Source organism: Drosophila kikkawai, unplaced genomic scaffold (assembly GCF_030179895.1).
Source record: "Drosophila kikkawai strain 14028-0561.14 unplaced genomic scaffold, DkikHiC1v2 scaffold_158, whole genome shotgun sequence".
In the NCBI taxonomy this organism is placed as follows: Eukaryota; Metazoa; Arthropoda; class Insecta; order Diptera; family Drosophilidae; genus Drosophila; species Drosophila kikkawai.
The window spans coordinates 3,989-22,540 of NW_027222491.1; the positions used below are offsets into that span (position 1 = coordinate 3,989).

The 18,552-nt window shown below is 36.3% G+C and overlaps 1 long non-coding RNA gene across 1 annotated transcript; it reads right to left on the reverse strand.

Moving 5' to 3' along the window:
- Positions 1-1,082: 1,082 nt before the first annotated feature.
- LOC121502852 (uncharacterized) lies at positions 1,083-4,504 on the reverse strand. Its single transcript, XR_005991101.2, has 2 exons — positions 4,159-4,504; positions 1,083-1,405 (listed from the first exon to the last, which is right to left on the reverse strand). It is a non-coding gene; the product is annotated as an uncharacterized lncRNA (long non-coding RNA).
- Positions 4,505-18,552: the final 14,048 nt, after the last annotated feature.

Consider the following 18,552-nt stretch of genomic DNA (forward strand, 5'->3'; position numbering starts at 1 on the left):
TGCCCGTAGCATACATATATTTTCGCATTCGATTCGGTACTAAACTTAGCTTAGCCTAAGGGCCCGCTGCCGGCCGAGAAGCCCAGCTTAACGGCGCGAGAGCGGGAGAGCGGGAGAACAGTGAACTAGACCGGCGTAGCCGTCCCTAGAAGCGAGCGACGATCGGGAACACGGGAGCGTGCGATCGGTAATACCGAGGAGCGGAGAGCGGGCGAGCGTTGCTAAGCTGGGAGCGCTTAAGCTTTTGGACGCTCGGTGGCCAGAGGGGGAGCAGGGGCCTCCTGGCGTAAACAAAGACTAAATAACGAAGAAGAAGGCAAAAAAGAAGGAGTAGAAGACTAAATAACGAAGAAGAAGGCAAAAAAGAAGGAGTAGAAGACTAAATAACGAAGAAGAAGGCAAAAAAGACTAAATAACGAAGAAGAAGGCAAAAAAGAAGGAGTAGAAGACTAAATAACGAAGAAGAAGGCAAAAAAGAAGGAGTAGAAGACTAAATAACGAAGAAGAAGGCAAAAAAGAAGGAGTAGAAGACTAAATAACGAAGAAGAAGGCAAAAAAGAAGGAGTAGAAGACTAAATAACGAAGAAGAATCCAAAAAAAAAGAAGGAGTAGAAGACTAAATAACGAAGAAGAATCCAAAAAAAAAGAAGGAGTAGAAGACTAAATAACGAAGAAGAAGGCAAAAAAGAAAGAGTATATTAATTAAAAGAGGTTCTCAGAAGCTTCTGTTTTCTCAGAAAAGAAGCTGCACGATGAATCTAGAAATATCTCCGCAATCCCATTTAATCAGCACCCATCCAGTATATAGTTTTAATCACGTTTTAATCAAGTTCAATATTTCCTTTTATTTCAATTCTTTTCGTTGCACTGCACTTTATTTTATTTAATAAAAATCAGATAAACACGTCTTCTCTCTCAGAAGAATAAAACAGGAAGAGGAAGAGACCACGCAGAATAGTGTGGACATCTCCTATTAGTTGTGTTTTTGCCACGACACACTAATATCGATATCAAGTGTGTTCTTCAAATAATATATCGATATTAGGGGTCTTCTAACACACCTCCTCAAAAACATAACTAATAGTTTGTTATTTATATATTAAGATTAAATCAAACTTGAGCAATATGGCAGGCTCTGGGAAATTACAATATGGTTCAACATTCGTTGCTTGGATTGAGGGAAAACCCAGAAAAACCTCAATCAAACCAGTTTGAAATTAGAAATTACGTTATACAATATTTCTTAGCAAAATAAAAAATTAAAAAAAAATTATTTTGGTTCAGTCCATATCCATGAGATCCTTTTCTCCTTCATTTGATTAATCCATCAAACTCATTTGGTTTCGCAATTCACAAAACCGTGGCGCTGGTATCGGTTTTGTTAGCATATCCGCTAGTTGTTTATCTGTGGGAATATATACAAGTTCAATTAGATTCTTTTCTATTTGTTCCTTGTAAAATGATATTTTATATCTATATGTTTTGTTCGTTTATGGCATGAAGGGTTTTTGGCAATACATATACAACCTTGATTATCCTCATATATCTTAATTGGATTTTCTATTTTAAGTTTTAAGCTAGTCAATAAAGAATTTAGCCAAATTGCCTCCCTTACTGCTTCAAACAATGCCATATACTCAGCTTCTGTTGAAGAAGCAGCTACTGAACTCTGTTTTCTCGTATTCCAACAAATCATATTCGAATCAAACATTTTAAAGATATACCCAGTTGTGCTTTTCCTGTCTGACTCACTGCCTCCCCAATCTGAATCTACGTACCCTACCAAAATGTTATTAAAATGTTTATTTCTTTGAAAAATTAATTTCAAATCTATTGTACCCTTTAGATATCTTAAAATTCTCTTAAGGCATTGCCACAACTCTATACTATTATTTTCACAGTAACGACTTAAAAGATTTATTGATGCACTCAGATCTGGTCTTGTACATATCATAATGTACATCAAACATCCTATTAGATTTCGACAAGGTGCATCGCATTTTTCATCTGAATTTAAGGCCATATGATTAAGCTTATTGGGAAGAGGACATTTTACTGGATTGCAATTTTCCATATTAAATTTTAAAATAGTATTCTTTATATATGCAGATTGACTTAACTTTATTTGATCTTTAGTTCTATCTACTTTTATACCTAATAAAAATGTAATTTCATTTAAATCTGTCATTCTAAACTTATTCATTAGATATGATTTAAAATTTTTCATAGTTTCTTTATTCTTTGTTGATATTACCAAGTCATCTACATATAATAGAGCATAAATGTTTGAAGATATATCTCCTTTATCAAGAAGATATATACATCGATCTACTGGTGAATTAACAAAACCAATTTCTTTCAGTACTAGCTCAAATTTATCGAACCAGCACCTTGCAGCTTGTTTTAAACCATATATTGCCTTATTTAATTTACAAACTTCATTTTTCTCATTTACCAGACCATCCGGTATTTTCATATAAATTTCTTCTTTAAGTGTACCATTCAAAAAGGCTGTTTTAACGTCCATATGGTGTACCATAAGATTATACTGATTAGCAATAGATATAATCAGTCTAAAACTAGAAATTCTTGCTACAGGTGCAAAGGTTTCATTATAGTCAATTAAGTATTCTTGTGTAAAGCCCCGAGCCACGAGTCTCGCCTTATATTTAATCGGATGACCAAATTCATTCCGTTTTATTGTAAATACCCATTTACAATCCACAACATTTTTATTTTCGGGTAATTGCATAAGTGTCCAAGTGTTATTTAGTAAGTGTGAATCTAACTCTTCATTTATTGCCTCTTCCCATTTTTCTTTATCACCTCTATTCTTTATTTCATTAAATGAAGTTGGTAGATTATCTAATGAACACTGAGCATTCATTACACAATTATTTAACATATCCCAATAAGACAATTTCGGCTTATTCCTTATCCGTTCACTTTTTCGAATTGTTTCATCATTTATCTTTGAATCATTAGATTCAACATCACCAGATACATCTGGATCGGCATTCTTTTCTGTTACCATCTTTCTTTGACTTCCATCTGAAACTCCATCAGAACCATCACTATCAATTTCCAATTGATCATCAATTTGATTGTTTTTATTGAAATCATCATCTAAACTTTCGATAATCCCATTATCGAAATCAATGATTTCTTCACTTAACTCAACTCTTGAGTTTATCATGTTATTTTCGTCAAAAATAACATCTCTAGCAACTGAAAATCTTCCTGATTTTCCATCCCACACCTTATATCCATTCGGTTCATATCCAACTAATATACCCTTCCACGATTTCTTATCAAACTTTCTTTTTCTAATTTTCTTGTGGATGTATACAGTTGAACCGAAAATTCTCAAATATTTGAGACAGGGCTTTCTACTATGCCACATTTCATAAGGAGTTTTCTTGCTTTCATTTAATGCATTGGTTGGGACTCGATTAATTAAGTATGTAGCTGTCAAAACAGCTTCACCCCAAAACTCCTTCTGCAATTTCGCACCACTAATTAAAGTGCGTGCTTTCTCTGTAATGGATCTTATCATCCTTTCGGATACACCATTCAATTGCGGAGTATGTGGGACTGTAAGATGGTAACTAATGCCTTTTTCTACACAATATTCTCGCATATCATTAGATAGATACTCTCTTCCATTGTCAATATATAAATTAACCAATTTTAAATTAAAATGTGCTTCACTTTTAGCGATGAAATCCTTAAATACAGAGAATACGTCAGATTTATAAGTTAATAGGTATGTGACACAATAGTGGGTATATTGGTCAACGAAAATAACGTAATAATTCTTTTTATCAATAGTCGCAGGGGAAATCGGACCACAGACATCTGAGTGGACAACAAATAATGGTCTATTAATATAATCTTTATTTTTAAATCTTTCAAATTTTAGTCTAGCTTGTTTGCCGCTAATACAGGCTTCACATATGTCGTCATTAGGTTTTATATCTTTAAGCATCTCAATATCTCCGAACATATTATGTGATTTAATTTCTAAATATTTTCCCTTACTTATGTGCCCTAATCGTTCATGCCATAACTTATAATTATTAGTTTTAACAGAATTTGAAAGAAATGCCCTATTTGGACTTGAGAGGTTAATTATAGGAACATTATCTAAATATTTACCATTTATTAAAATTTCATCAGCTTTACTAATAGAGACACCTCCTGGATGAAACAAGATTGTTAATCCAGCATCCTGCATTTTCTTTACTGACAAGAGATTGTGTGGAACATCTGAACAAAACAAAACATTTTTCAAAATAACTCTCGCTTCAGAATTAGTGAACAATTCCACTGTGCCAATTTTTGTTGCATTTATAAATTGGCCACACTTCGCTACTGCAATTTTTATAGGTGTTTCCAAAATCGTATAACTCTTATATAAACCCTCGTCATTAATTAAGTGGTCAGATGCTCCTGAATCCAGAAGAAATGAAATTTGTTTTTCTTGTTCTACTTCACGTTTAAACATGAACGCAAGTCCGGAACGATTCGAATCAGATGAAGCTTCTGCCATTTGTGCATGTTTGTTTTTGTCATTATTATTTTCTTTCTCTTTCTCCCTCAAATATATGTAGGATTTGAAACAGGCGGGTTTCCTTCGCGGCACACTCGAAGCGGTTTAAGCTATCTGGCAACGCGAGGTCAGGACGATATTGAAGTAATTCTCGATAGTTAGAATAAGCAGAATTAAGAAAATGGAAGATGCCATGTTTTGTCATCACTAGATCGTCGAGAGAGAAAAAGAGGAGGTCGTGAAATAAGAGCTCGTGCAAACTAAAAGAAAAGAACATTGTAAAATTAATCTAAGCACTTATGTTTAAACCAAATCCCACAAATAAAATCATTGTATTGAATATTAAATTCCTACAATTTGGGGGCTCAACCGGGATTTAACCCAAACATCAAGTGCCAGACAATTGGAGAGTGCTGAAGTGCGTTTTCACACACAACTACAGATGAACAAAAATTGCGAAGTGTGGTGAAATTGCAACTGAAACGAGGCAGTTTGTGAAACGAGGCAACGCTGGAGAGCAACATTGTGAATGTGTGAGCGCTTTTGAGACGAGCTAGAAGACACGCAAAGGAGACGCATGTGGATGTAGCGGCTGAAGTTCAGAGGCAGTGCGTCAATTATCGTCAGAGCGGCAGTCTGAGATCGGGCCGGTCACGGAAAACTGAAGTTTGCAAAGGCTGATCTGTGGAAGGCGTTGGGAGCAGCGTAAGGCAGAGGCGAGCGGAGCAAGTCAGGTGCGTGAGGCAGGGACTGGACAAGCAGAGACAACGGAGGTGAATCTGGAGCAAGCAGATCATCGTGGAAGAGCACAGGCGGACAAGCAGAGACAACGGAAGTGAATCTGGAGCAGGCAGATCATCGTGGAAGAGCACAGGCGGACAAGCAGAGACAACGGAAGTGAATCTGGAGCAGGCAGATCATCGCGGAAGGGCACAGGCGGACAAGCAGCGACAAGCGCAAAAAGTGACGCTAACTGGAGCAAGCAGATTTGGCGGTCAAGCAGTTGGCAAGTAACTGGTGGAAGGCGAGACAGGCGGTCAAGCAGTCTCGAAAGCAGTGCACCGGAAGAGGTGCAAAACGTTAAGGCTAAGAAGATCTAATTGGAAGTGGCTGAGAAGCAGTGTTAAGCAGACTGTATGTATAAAATTTGAACAGAACTGAACGTAAGAACAACTGAAACGTAAGAAATTCTTAAAATCTTGAAAAAACATATTGTTATTGTTAAGCTAATATCAATTATTGTAAACATTTCAAAATGCAGCTCGAAGAAATAATGGTTATGAGATGCGAAGATTTGCGCGCGAAGCTAGGAGAGTTGAATTTAGTCACAACCGGTAGAAAGCGCGATTTACAGGATAGGCTTCTTGCTCACTTTAATATTCGTGATGAGGATGAAAACAGCGATTCAGAAATCGAATCTGTAGCTACCGCTCTCGATCGTACAATGCCGGAAATGCCGAAAAGCCGTTCTATGTTCACTCTTAAAGATGTAGAAGGCAGTGTAACAACTTTTGCAGGAACAGGTAGCCCAGATGTTGACCATTGGATTCAAGAGTTAGAAGAATGTGCTTTAACCGTTGAGTGGAATCAGCTTCAACTATTTATTTACTCTAAACAGTTGCTCAGTGGAGCTGCTAAATCGTTCATTCGCAGTCAGGTTAATATTCGCAATTGGGATTCTCTCAAAACAGCTTTGCGCAGGGAATTTGCAGTTAAAATATCGTCGGCTGAGGTGCATCGCAAGCTAGGTCAGCGGGTGCAAGCAAAAGGAGAAACTCTTCAGGAATATTTGTATGCGTTGATGGAAATTGCTAAGCCAGTCAATTTAGACGAAGAGAGTTTAATCGAATACTTCGTGAAGGGAGTGCCAGATGCGAAGGCAAACAAGATCATGTTATACCAGGCCAAAACTATAAGGGATCTGAAGGAGCAGATCGAAGTCTACAAGAAAGTCCGTGGCACTTTCAAGGGATCATTCAAGAATGAGCAGCGTACAGCTGAGACGGAAGGATCGAAAGGTTTTGTTTCGAAACCTGAATTTGTGCGAAAATGCTTTAAGTGCGGAGATCCGTCCCACTTAAAAAAGGATTGCAAGAAGAAGGACAATTTCAATTGCTATCGTTGCGGACAGCCAGGTCATCGTGCTGCACAGTGCAAGGCCGAACTCGAGGTAAAGCAAGAGAGTAACACTAATGCTATTCACTTGGAGAGCGCAGCCACGAAACCAAAAAGCGAGTTTACAGCTTCCGGCCTTGAACTAAAAGTTGTAAAGCATCCCGTTGTTCAATTTAAAGGACTCGTCGACACAGGTGCAGATCTATGCTTGATGCGCAGGAACATTTTCCTCAAGATAGGCAGCAAACTTCTCACTGGAAGAGAGAAATGCTTGACTGGAATAGGCGAGAGTCAGGTATTGACGTTTGGAAGTATAATCCTACCAGTTGAAATAGACAACATCAAAATGGAAGTAGAGTTCCACGTAGTTCCGGAAGAAGACATGGGTTTTGACGCAATTTTGGGCAGAACTATTCTTGACATTGTGGACATGAAAGTTACTAAAGAAGGCACCGAGTTTTTGCGTCGAAACGCATCCAGAAGTATCGATGAAGAGCAGAGCAACATAGATACCGAGTTTTTACAAGAGTTTAGGGGCATGTGTGCAGAACAGGTGGCAGTTTCAGGTCAAGTTGATTTGTCGCATTTAGATCAATCTCAGGTGGTCGAGGTCAAGAATTTGATTGAGGAGTACGTAGCCGAACGCAATGTAGACGCACCAGTACAAATGAAAATCATTCTGAAGGACGAGATACCTGTTTATCAGCATCCACGGCGCTTACCTGTCTGTGACCAGAAAACAGTGGACGATCAAGTTAAGGAGTGGCTTTCAGAGAAGATAATCCAACCGAGTACCTCGGAATATGCGTCGCCAGTAGTTTTGGTATCCAAGAAAAACGGAAAGAAGCGTCTATGTTGTGACTATCGGAAGCTAAACGAAAAGATTATACGAGACAATTTCCCTATGGCTCATATGGAGACCGTTCTGGACAAGCTGCAAGGATCCAAAATATTCACCACTTTGGATCTAACCAACGGTTTCTTCCACGTTCCCATTGAACCAGGTTCTCGAAAGTATACCTCATTTGTAACTCAGTCAGGACAGTTCGAATTCCTTTATGTTCCGTTTGGCATATCGAATTCGCCTGCGGTTTTCACCAGATTTATCATGGCAGTTCTAAGAGAGCTCATTGCTACCAATGTTGTCGTTGTTTACATGGACGACGTAATTGTTCCCAGCCAGGATATTAAAGAAGGACTTGCTAAGTTGAAAGATGTGTTAGAGGTCGCTTCTAGAAACGGTTTGCGTATCAACTGGAGTAAATGTCAAATACTGAGCAACAGAGTACAGTTTTTAGGCTACATCATTCAGAGTGGAACTATCACTCCAGGTCCTGAGAAAATACAAGCTGTGAAAGAATTTCCCGAACCGCGAGACAAGAAAGGTATTCAGAGATTCCTAGGACTGACGTCCTATTTTCGAAAATTCATTAACGGATACGCTTCCATTGCCAGGCCCTTGTCGGATTTGATGAGAGGTGATTTTAAGTATGAATTCGGAGAGAAACAACGATTGGCGTTTGAAAAGCTGAAGACTGCTCTCATCAGTGAACCAGTCCTGAAGCTGTACAATCCAAATTTACAAACAGAAATTCACACAGATGCTTCTAAGCACGGTTTCGGCGCTGTTTTATTGCAGAAAGATCCAGAAGACAGTTCCTTTCACCCAGTTCAATACATGAGCCGCAAAACTTCACCATTTGAAGAAAAATACGATTCGTACGAGCTGGAGGTGTTGGCTATTATTGGAGCTCTAGTCAAGTGGCGTGTTTATGTTTTGGGCATAAAGTTCACAATTGTTACGGACTGTAACGCATTCAAGATGACAATGAACAAGAAGGAAGTTCCTCTTCGCGTCGCACGGTGGGCGTTGTATTTGCAGGATTTCAACTACAAGATTGAGCATCGTTCAGGGACGCAAATGAAACATGCTGATGCTCTGAGCCGAGCTTCGTGTTATTTCTTATCAGACTCTGCAACACATCGTCTAAAAGAAGCTCAAGTTAAAGATGAGTGGACTCAAGCAGTTAGGAGCCTTGTGGAAAAGGATTCTTACCAGGATTTCTACATTCAAAACGACGTTCTTTTCAAAGACCCAAATCGCGAACTACTTGTTGTACCTTCGGCCATGGAAAATGAAATAATCCAAAACGCGCATAATCAAGGACATTTCTCAACTAAAAAGACACAGGATCTCATCGAAAAGTCTTACTTCATTCCCAAGTTAAACGAGAAGGCAGGGCGAATAGTCGAAAATTGCATCAGATGCATAATCGTAAATGCCAAAGCAGGAAAAAGGGAAGGGTTTTTAACTCCCATTGACAAAGGTGAGCTACCATTTGTCACATACCACATCGATCACGTCGGGCCAATGGAGATGACGACCAAACGCTACAATCATATCCTTGTCGTAGTTGATGGCTTTTCTAAGTATGTGTGGCTCTACCCAACTCGTAGCACTGGTGTCGAAGAAGTTTTAACTTGCCTGGAAAAACAAGCTGCACACTTTGGTAACCCGTTTCGCATAGTAAGCGACAGAGGCACAGCTTTTACCTCTTTAGCGTTCAAGGAGTATTGCGAGTCGAACAACATTCAGCATCTGCTTATAGCAACAGGCGTACCGCGCGGGAATGGCCAAGTCGAAAGGATCCACAAGATCGTTGTACCAATGCTGGCAAAGCTGAGCTATGAAAGCCCGTTTGCATGGTATAAATACGTTGGAAGAGTTCAGCAGATTATCAATAGCACTGAGCCGAGAAGCACAAAGATCACGCCGTTCAAGCTTTTAACAGGAGTGGAGATGCGACTGACTGATTTCGCCGAACTGAGAGATTTAATGCAGGAGCTCATAGTGAAAGAGCTGGATGAAGAAAGGGAGAAGTATCGTCAAACGGCAAGAGACAACATAAAGGCGGTACAGGAGGAAAACAAGAAGTCGTTTGATTCAAAAAGAAAACAAGAACGAGTTTACAAAATCAATGACCTAGTGGCGATAAAGAGAACCCAGTACGGAGTCGGATTAAAGCTTAAGGGAAAATTCTTAGGGCCATACAAGATAGTTGCTGTAAAGGAGCATGGGAGATATGAGGTAGAACGCATTGGAGATACAGAGGGTCCGTTTAAAACATCAACAGTTTCTGAATTTATGAAGCCATGGTCAGGTTCATTCGAGGCGAATGAACAGTCAGGAGGGCCGAATGTAGGATTTGAAACAGGCGGGTTTCCTTCGCGGCACACTCGAAGCGGTTTAAGCTATCTGGCAACGCGAGGTCAGGACGATATTGAAGTAATTCTCGATAGTTAGAATAAGCAGAATTAAGAAAATGGAAGATGCCATGTTTTGTCATCACTAGATCGTCGAGAGAGAAAAAGAGGAGGTCGTGAAATAAGAGCTCGTGCAAACTAAAAGAAAAGAACATTGTAAAATTAATCTAAGCACTTATGTTTAAACCAAATCCCACAAATAAAATCATTGTATTGAATATTAAATTCCTACATATATGTAGCAATCTTTCTTGAAGTGCCCACTTTTGCCACAATGGAAACATTTTTTAATATTCAATTTATTTTTAAAGTGTAGTTTTGATTTCTGCTTAAAATTTATGTTTTTGTTTTGAAAATTATTGGGTCTAATGTTTCTTTTGACTGCTTGTAAAACTTTTAGACTTGTATCTTTACTTGCATTTTTTAATTTTATTTCATGGTCCAAAAGTCTGTTCTTTACAAACGCCAATGTAAGAGTATTTTCGGATAAAGTTTCAATCGCAGTAGTTACACCGTCGTATGACGAAGGAAGTGTTAAGAGTAAGTGAGAAACCTTATCTAACTCTTCCAATTTCGCTCCAGCAGCAAGCAACTCAGTTACTAAATCGTCAAAAACTGTAAAGTGATTTAGTAATGGCGTATCGGCTTTTAGCTTTAATGATAATAACTGTTTACGGACAGACAACTGCGACGCTAAGCTTTTCCTTTCATATATTGCATCCAAATTCTGCAGAATTTCTTTTGCACTACACTCTGTTGTTGCAAAACTGAGGAACGAATCGGATAAATATTCTATTATTATACTTTTCGCCGTTTTTTCTAGTTTATTCCACTCCTCAATATTTTCACCACATGTTCCGTCTATAACCTTAATGGCGTCGGTTTCACTGAGAAGTGCTCTTACTCGGAATTTCCAGATAGAGTATTTCTCTCCATCGAAAGGTTTAATATTTCTTTTGTTCTTTTCCATTTTTAAGTTTATTAATTGATTTGATACTTAGCTTTAGTTTCCTTGGCGGGACTGGGCCCATAACCTATTAATTAAAAGAGGTTCTCAGAAGCTTCTGTTTTCTCAGAAAAGAAGCTGCACGATGAATCCAGAAATATCTGCGCAATCCCATTTAATCAGCACCCATCCAGTATATAGTTTTAATCACGTTTTAATCAAGTTCAATATTTCCTTTTATTTCAATTCTATTCGTTGCACTGCACTTTATTTTATTTAATAAAAATCAGATAAACACGTCTTCTCTCTCAGAAGAATAAAACAGGAAGAGGAAGAGACCACGCAGAATAGTGTGGACATCTCCTATTAGTTGCATTTTTGCCACGACACACTAATATCGATATCAAGTGTGTTCTTCAAATAATATATCGATATTAGGGGTCTTCTAACAGAGTAGAAGACTAAATAACGAAGAAGAAGGAAAAAAAGAAGGAGTCGAAGACTAAATAACGAAGAAGAAGGCAAAAAAGAAGGAGTAGAAGACTAAATAACGAAGAAGAAGGCAAAAAAGAAGGAGTAGAAGACTAAATAACGAAGAAGAAGGCAAAAAAGAAGGAGTAGAAGACTAAATAACGAAGAAGGAGGCAAAAAAGAAGGAGTAGAAGACTAAATAACGAAGAAGAAGGCAAAAAAGAAGGCGTAGAAGACTAAATAACGAAGAAGAAGGCAAAAAAGAAGGAGTAGAAGACTAAATAACGAAGAAGAAGGCAAAAAAGAAGGAGTAGAAGACTAAATAACGAAGAAGAAGGCAAAAAAGAAGGAGTAGAAGACTAATAACGAAGAAGAAGGCAAAAAAGAAGGAGTAGAAGACTAAATAACGAAGAAGGAGGCAAAAAAGAAGGAGTAGAAGACTAAATAACGAAGAAGAAGGCAAAAAAGAAGGAGTAGAAGACTAAATAACGAAGAAGAAGGCAAAAAAGAAGGAGTAGAAGACTAAATAACGAAGAAGAACGCAAAAAAGAAGGAGTAGAAGACTAAATAACGAAGAAGAAGGCAAAAAAGAAGGAGTAGAAGACTAAATAACGAAAAAGAAGGCAAAAAAGAAGGAGTAGAAGACTAAATAACGAAGAAGAAGGCAAAAAAGAAGGAGTAGAAGACTAAATAACAAAGAAGAAGGCAAAAAAGAAGGAGTAGAAGACTAAATAACGAAGAAGAAGGCAAAAAAGACTAAATAACGAAGAAGAAGGCAAAAAAGAAGGAGTAGAACACTAAATAACGAAGAAGAAGGCAAAAAAGAAGGAGTAGAAGACTAAATAACGAAGAAGAAGGCAAAAAAGAAGGAGTAGAAGACTAAATAACGAAGAAGAAGGCAAAAAAGAAGGAGTAGAAGACTAAATAACGAAGAAGAAGGAGTAGAAGACTAAATAACGAAGAAGAAGGCAAAAAAGAAGGAGTAGAAGACTAAATAACGAAGAAGAAGGCAAAAAAGAAGGAGTAGAAGACTAAATAACGAAGAAGAAGGCAAAAAAGACTAAATAACGAAGAAGAAGGCAAAAAGAAGGAGTAGAAGACTAAATAACGAAGAAGAAGGCAAACAAGAAGGAGTAGAAGACTAAATAACGAAGAAGAAGGCAAAAAAGAAGGAGTAGAAGACTAAATAACGAAGAAGAAAGCAAAAAAGAAGGAGTAGAAGACTAAATAACGAAGAAGAAGGCAAAAAAGAAGGAGAAGAAGACTAAATAACGAAGAAGAAGGCAAAAAAGAAGGAGTAGAAGACTAAATAACGAAGAAGAAGGCAAAAAAGACTAAATAACGAAGAAGAAGGCAAAAAAGAAGGAGTAGAAGACTAAATAACGAAGAAGAAGGCAAAAAAGAAGGAGTAGAAGACTTAATAACGAAGAAGAAGGCAAAAAAGAAGGAGTAGAAGACTAAATAACGAAGAAGAAGGCAAAAAAGAAGGAGTAGAAGACTAAATAACGAAGAAGAAGGCAAAAAAGAAGGAGTAGAAGACTAAATAACGAAGAAGAAGGCAAAAAAGAAGGAGTAGAAGACTAAATAACGAAGAAGAAGGCAAAAAAGACTAAATAACGAAGAAGAAGGCAAAAAGAAGGAGTAGAAGACTAAATAACGAAGAAGAAGGCAAAAAAGAAGGAGAAGAAGACTAAATAACGAAGAAGAAGGCAAAAAAGAAGGAGTAGAAGACTAAATAACGAAGAAGAAAGCAAAAAGATTCTTTTCTATTTGTTCCCTTGTAAAATGATATTTTATATCTATATGTTTTGTTCGTTTATGGCATGAAGGGTTTTTGGCAATACATATACAACCTTGATTATCCTCATATATCTTAATTGGATTTTCTTTTTTAAGTTTTAAGCTAGTCAATAAAGAATTTAGCCAAATTGCCTCCCTTACTGCTTCAAACAATGCCATATACTCAGCTTCTGTTGAAGAAGCAGCTACTGAACTCTGTTTTCTTGTATTCCAACAAATCATATTCGAATCAAACATTTTAAAGATATACCCAGTTGTGCTTTTCCTGTCTGACTCACTGCCTCCCCAATCTGAATCTACGTACCCTACCAAAATGTTATTAAAATGTTTATTTCTTTGAAAAATTAATTTCAAATCTATTGTACCCTTTAGATATCTTAAAATTCTCTTAAGGCATTGCCACAACTCTATACTATTATTTTCACAGTAACGACTTAAAAGATTTATTGATGCACTCAGATCTGGTCTTGTACATATCATAATGTACATCAAACATCCTATTAGATTTCGACAAGGTGCATCGCATTTTTCATCTGAATTTAAGGCCATATGATTAAGCTTATTGGGAAGAGGACATTTTACTGGATTGCAATTTTCCATATTAAATTTTAAAATAGTATTCTTTATATATGCAGATTGACTTAACTTTATTTGATCTTTTGTTCTATCTACTTTTATACCTAAGAAAAATGTAATTTCATTTAAATCTGTCATTCTAAACTTATTCATTAGATATGATTTAAAATTTTTCATAGTTTCTTTATTCTTTGTTGATATTACCAAGTCATCTACATATAATAGAGCATAAATATTTGAAGATATATCTCCTTTATCAAGAAGATATATACATCGATCTACTGGTGAATTAACAAAACCAATTTCTTTCAGTACTAGCTCAAATTTATCGAACCAGCACCTTGCAGCTTGTTTTAAACCATATATTGCCTTATTTAATTTACAAACTTCATTTTTCTCATTTACCAGACCATCCGGTATTTTCATATAAATTTCTTCTTTAAGTGTACCATTCAAAAAGGCTGTTTTAACGTCCATATGGTGTACCATAAGATTATACTGATTAGCAATAGATATAATCAGTCTAAAACTAGAAATTCTTGCTACAGGTGCAAAGGTTTCATTATAGTCAATTAAGTATTCTTGTGTAAAGCCCCGAGCCACGAGTCTCGCCTTATATTTAATCGGATGACCAAATTCATTCCGTTTTATTGTAAATACCCATTTACAATCCACAACATTTTTATTTTCGGGTAATTGCATAAGTGTCCAAGTGTTATTTAGTAAGTGTGAATCTAACTCTTCATTTATTGCCTCTTCCCATTTTTCTTTATCACCTCTATTCTTTATTTCATTAAATGAAGTTGGTAGATTATCTAATGAACACTGAGCATTCATTACACAATTATTTAACATATCCCAATAAGACAATTTCGGCTTATTCCTTATCCGTTCACTTTTTCGAATTGTTTCATCATTTATCTTTGAATCATTAGATTCAACATCACCAGATACATCTGGATCGGCATTCTTTTCTGTTACCATCTTTCTTTGACTTCCATCTGAAACTCCATCAACCATCACTATCAATTTACAATTGATCATCAATTTGATTGTTTTTATTGAAATCATCATCTAAACTTTCGATAATCCCATTATCGAAATCAATGATTTCTTCACTTAACTCAACTCTTGAGTTTATCATGTTATTTTCGTCAAAAATAACATCTCTAGCAACTGAAAATCTTCCTGATTTTCCATCCCACACCTTATATCCATTCGGTTCATATCCAACTAATATACCCTTCCACGATTTCTCATCAAACTTTCTTTTTCTAATTTTCTTGTGGATGTATACAGTTGAACCGAAAATTCTCAAATATTTGAGACAGGGCTTTCTACTATGCCACATTTCATAAGGAGTTTTCTTGCTTTCATTTAATGCATTGGTTGGGACTCGATTAATTAAGTATGTAGCTGTCAAAACAGCTTCACCCCAAAACTCCTTCTGCAATTTCGCACCACTAATTAAAGTGCGTGCTTTCTCTGTAATGGATCTTATCATCCTTTCGGATACACCATTCAATTGCGGACCACAGACATCTGAGTGGACAACAAATAATGGTCTATTAATATAATCTTTATTTTTAAATCTTTCAAATTTTAGTCTAGCTTGTTTGCCGCTAATACAGGCTTCACATATGTCGTCATTAGGTTTTATATCTTTAAGCATCTCAATATCTCCGAACATATTATGTGATTTAATTTCATGCCATAACTTATAATTATTAGTTTTAACAGAATTTGAAAGAAATGCCCTATTTGGACTTGAGAGGTTAATTATAGGAACATTATCTAAATATTTACCATTTATTAAAATTTCATCAGCTTTACTAATAGAGACACCTCCTGGATGAAACAAGATTGTTAATCCAGCATCCTGCATTTTCTTTACTGACAAGAGATTGTGTGGAACATCTGAACAAAACAAAACATTTTTCAAAATAACTCTCGCTTCAGAATTAGTGAACAATTCCACTGTGCCAATTTTTGTTCCATTTATAAATTGGCCACACTTCGCTACTGCAATTTTTATAGGTGTTTCCAAAATCGTATAACTCTTATATAAACCCTCGTCATTAATTAAGTGGTCAGATGCTCCTGAATCCAGAAGAAATGAAATTTGTTTTTCTTGTTCTACTTCACGTTTAAACATGAACGCAAGTCCGGAACGATTCGAATCAGATGAAGCTTCTGCCATTTGTGCATGTTTGTTTTTGTCATTATTATTTTCTTTCTCTTTCTCCCTCAAATATATGTAGCAATCTTTCTTGAAGTGCCCACTTTTGCCACAATGGAAACATTTTTTAATATTCAATTTATTTTTAAAGTGTAGTTTTGATTTCTGCTTAAAATTTATGTTTTTGTTTTGAAAATTATTGGGTCTAATGTTTCTTTTGACTGCTTGTAAAACTTTTAGACTTGTATCTTTACTTGCATTTTTTAATTTTATTTCATGGTCCAAAAGTCTGTTCTTTACAAACGCCAATGTAAGAGTATTTTCGGATAAAGTTTCAATCGCAGTAGTTACACCGTCGTATGACGAAGGAAGTGTTAAGAGTAAGTGAGAAACCTTATCTAACTCTTCCAATTTCGCTCCAGCAGCAAGCAACTCAGTTACTAAATCGTCAAAAACTGTAAAGTGATTTAGTAATGGCGTATCGGCTTTTAGCTTTAATGATAATAACTGTTTACGGACAGACAACTGCGACGCTAAGCTTTTCCTTTCATATATTGCATCCAAATTCTGCAGAATTTCTTTTGCACTACACTCTGTTGTTGCAAAACTGAGGAACGAATCGGATAAATATTCTATTATTATACTTTTCGCCGTTTTTTCTAGTTTATTCCACTCCTCAATATTTTCACCACATGTTCCGTCTATAACCTTAATGGCGTCGGTTTCACTGAGAAGTGCTCTTACTCGGAATTTCCAGATAGAGTATTTCTCTCCATCGAAAGGTTTAATATTTCTTTTGTTCTTTTCCATTTTTAAGTTTATTAATTGATTTGATACTTAGCTTTAGTTTCCTTGGCGGGACTGGGCCCATAACCTATTAATTAAAAGAGGTTCTCAGAAGCTTCTGTTTTCTCAGAAAAGAAGCTGCACGATGAATCCAGAAATATCTGCGCAATCCCATTTAATCAGCACCCATCCAGTATATAGTTTTAATCTTGTTTTAATCAAGTTCAATATTTCCTTTTATTTCAATTCTTTTCGTTGCACTGCACTTTATTTTATTTAATAAAAATCAGATAAACACGTCTTCTCTCTCAGAAGAATAAAACAGGAAGAGGAAGAGACCACGCAGAATAGTGTGGACATCTCCTATTAGTTGTGTTTTTGCCACGACACACTAATATCGATATCAAGAGTGTTCTTCAAATAATATATCGATATTAGGGGTCTTCTAACAGAGTAGAAGACTAAATAACGAAGAAGAAGGCAAAAAAGAAGGAGTCGAAGACTAAATAACGAAGAAGAAGGCAAAAAAGAAGGAGTAGAAGACTAAATAACGAAGAAGAAGGCAAAAAAGAAGGAGTAGAAGACTAAATAACGAAGAAGAAGGCAAAAAAGACTAAATAACGAAGAAGAAGGCAAAAAAGAAGGAGTAGAAGACTAAATAACGAAGAAGAAGGCAAAAAAGAAGGAGTAGAAGACTAAATAACGAAGAAGAAGGCAAAAAAGACTAAATAACGAAGAAGAAGGCAAAAAGAAGGAGTAGAAGACTAAATAACGAAGAAGAAGGCAAAAAAGAAGGAGAAGAAGACTAAATAACGAAGAAGAAGGCAAAAAAGAAGGAGTAGAAGACTAAATAACGAAGAAGAAAGCAAAAAAGAAGGAGTAGAAGACTAAATAACGAAGAAGAAGGCAAAAAAGAAGGAGAAGAAGACTAAATAACGAAGAAGAAGGCAAAAAAGAAGGAGTAGAAGACTAAATAACGAAGAAGAAGGCAAAAAAGACTAAATAACGAAGAAGAAGGCAAAAAAGAAGGAGTAGAAGACTAAATAACGAAGAAGAAGGCAAAAAAGAAGGAGTAGAAGACTTAATAACGAAGAAGAAGGCAAAAAAGAAGGAGTAGAAGACTAAATAACGAAGAAGAAGGCAAAAAAGAAGGAGTAGAAGACTAAATAACGAAGAAGAAGGCAAAAAAGAAGGAGTAGAAGACTAAATAACGAAGAAGAAGGCAAAAAAGACTAAATAACGAAGAAGAAGGCAAAAAAGAAGGAGTAGAAGACTAAATAACGAAGAAGAAGGCAAAAAAGAAGGAGTAGAAGACTAAATAACGAAGAAGAAGGCAAAAAAGAAGGAGTAGAAGACTAAATAACGAAGAAGAAGGCAAAAAAGAAGGAGTAGAAGACTAAATAACGAAGAAGAATCCAAAAAAAAAAGAAGGAGTAGAAGACTAAATAACGAAGAAGAAGGCAAAAAAGAAAGAGTAGACTAAATAAAAGAGGTTCTCAGAAGCTTCTGTTTTCTCAGAAAAGAAGCTGCACGATGAATCTAGAAATATCTCCGCAATCCCATTTAATCAGCACCCATCCAGTATATAGTTTTAATCACGTTTTAATCAAGTTCAATATTTCCTTTTATTTCAATTCTTTTCGTTGCACTGCACTTTATTTTATTTAATAAAAATCAGATAAACACGTCTTCTCTCTCAGAAGAATAAAACAGGAAGAGGAAGAGACCACGCAGAATAGTGTGGACATCTCCTATTAGTTGTGTTTTTGCCACGACACACTAATATCGATATCAAGTGTGTTCTTCAAATAATATATCGATATTAGGGGTCTTCTAACACACCTCCTCAAAAACATAACTAAT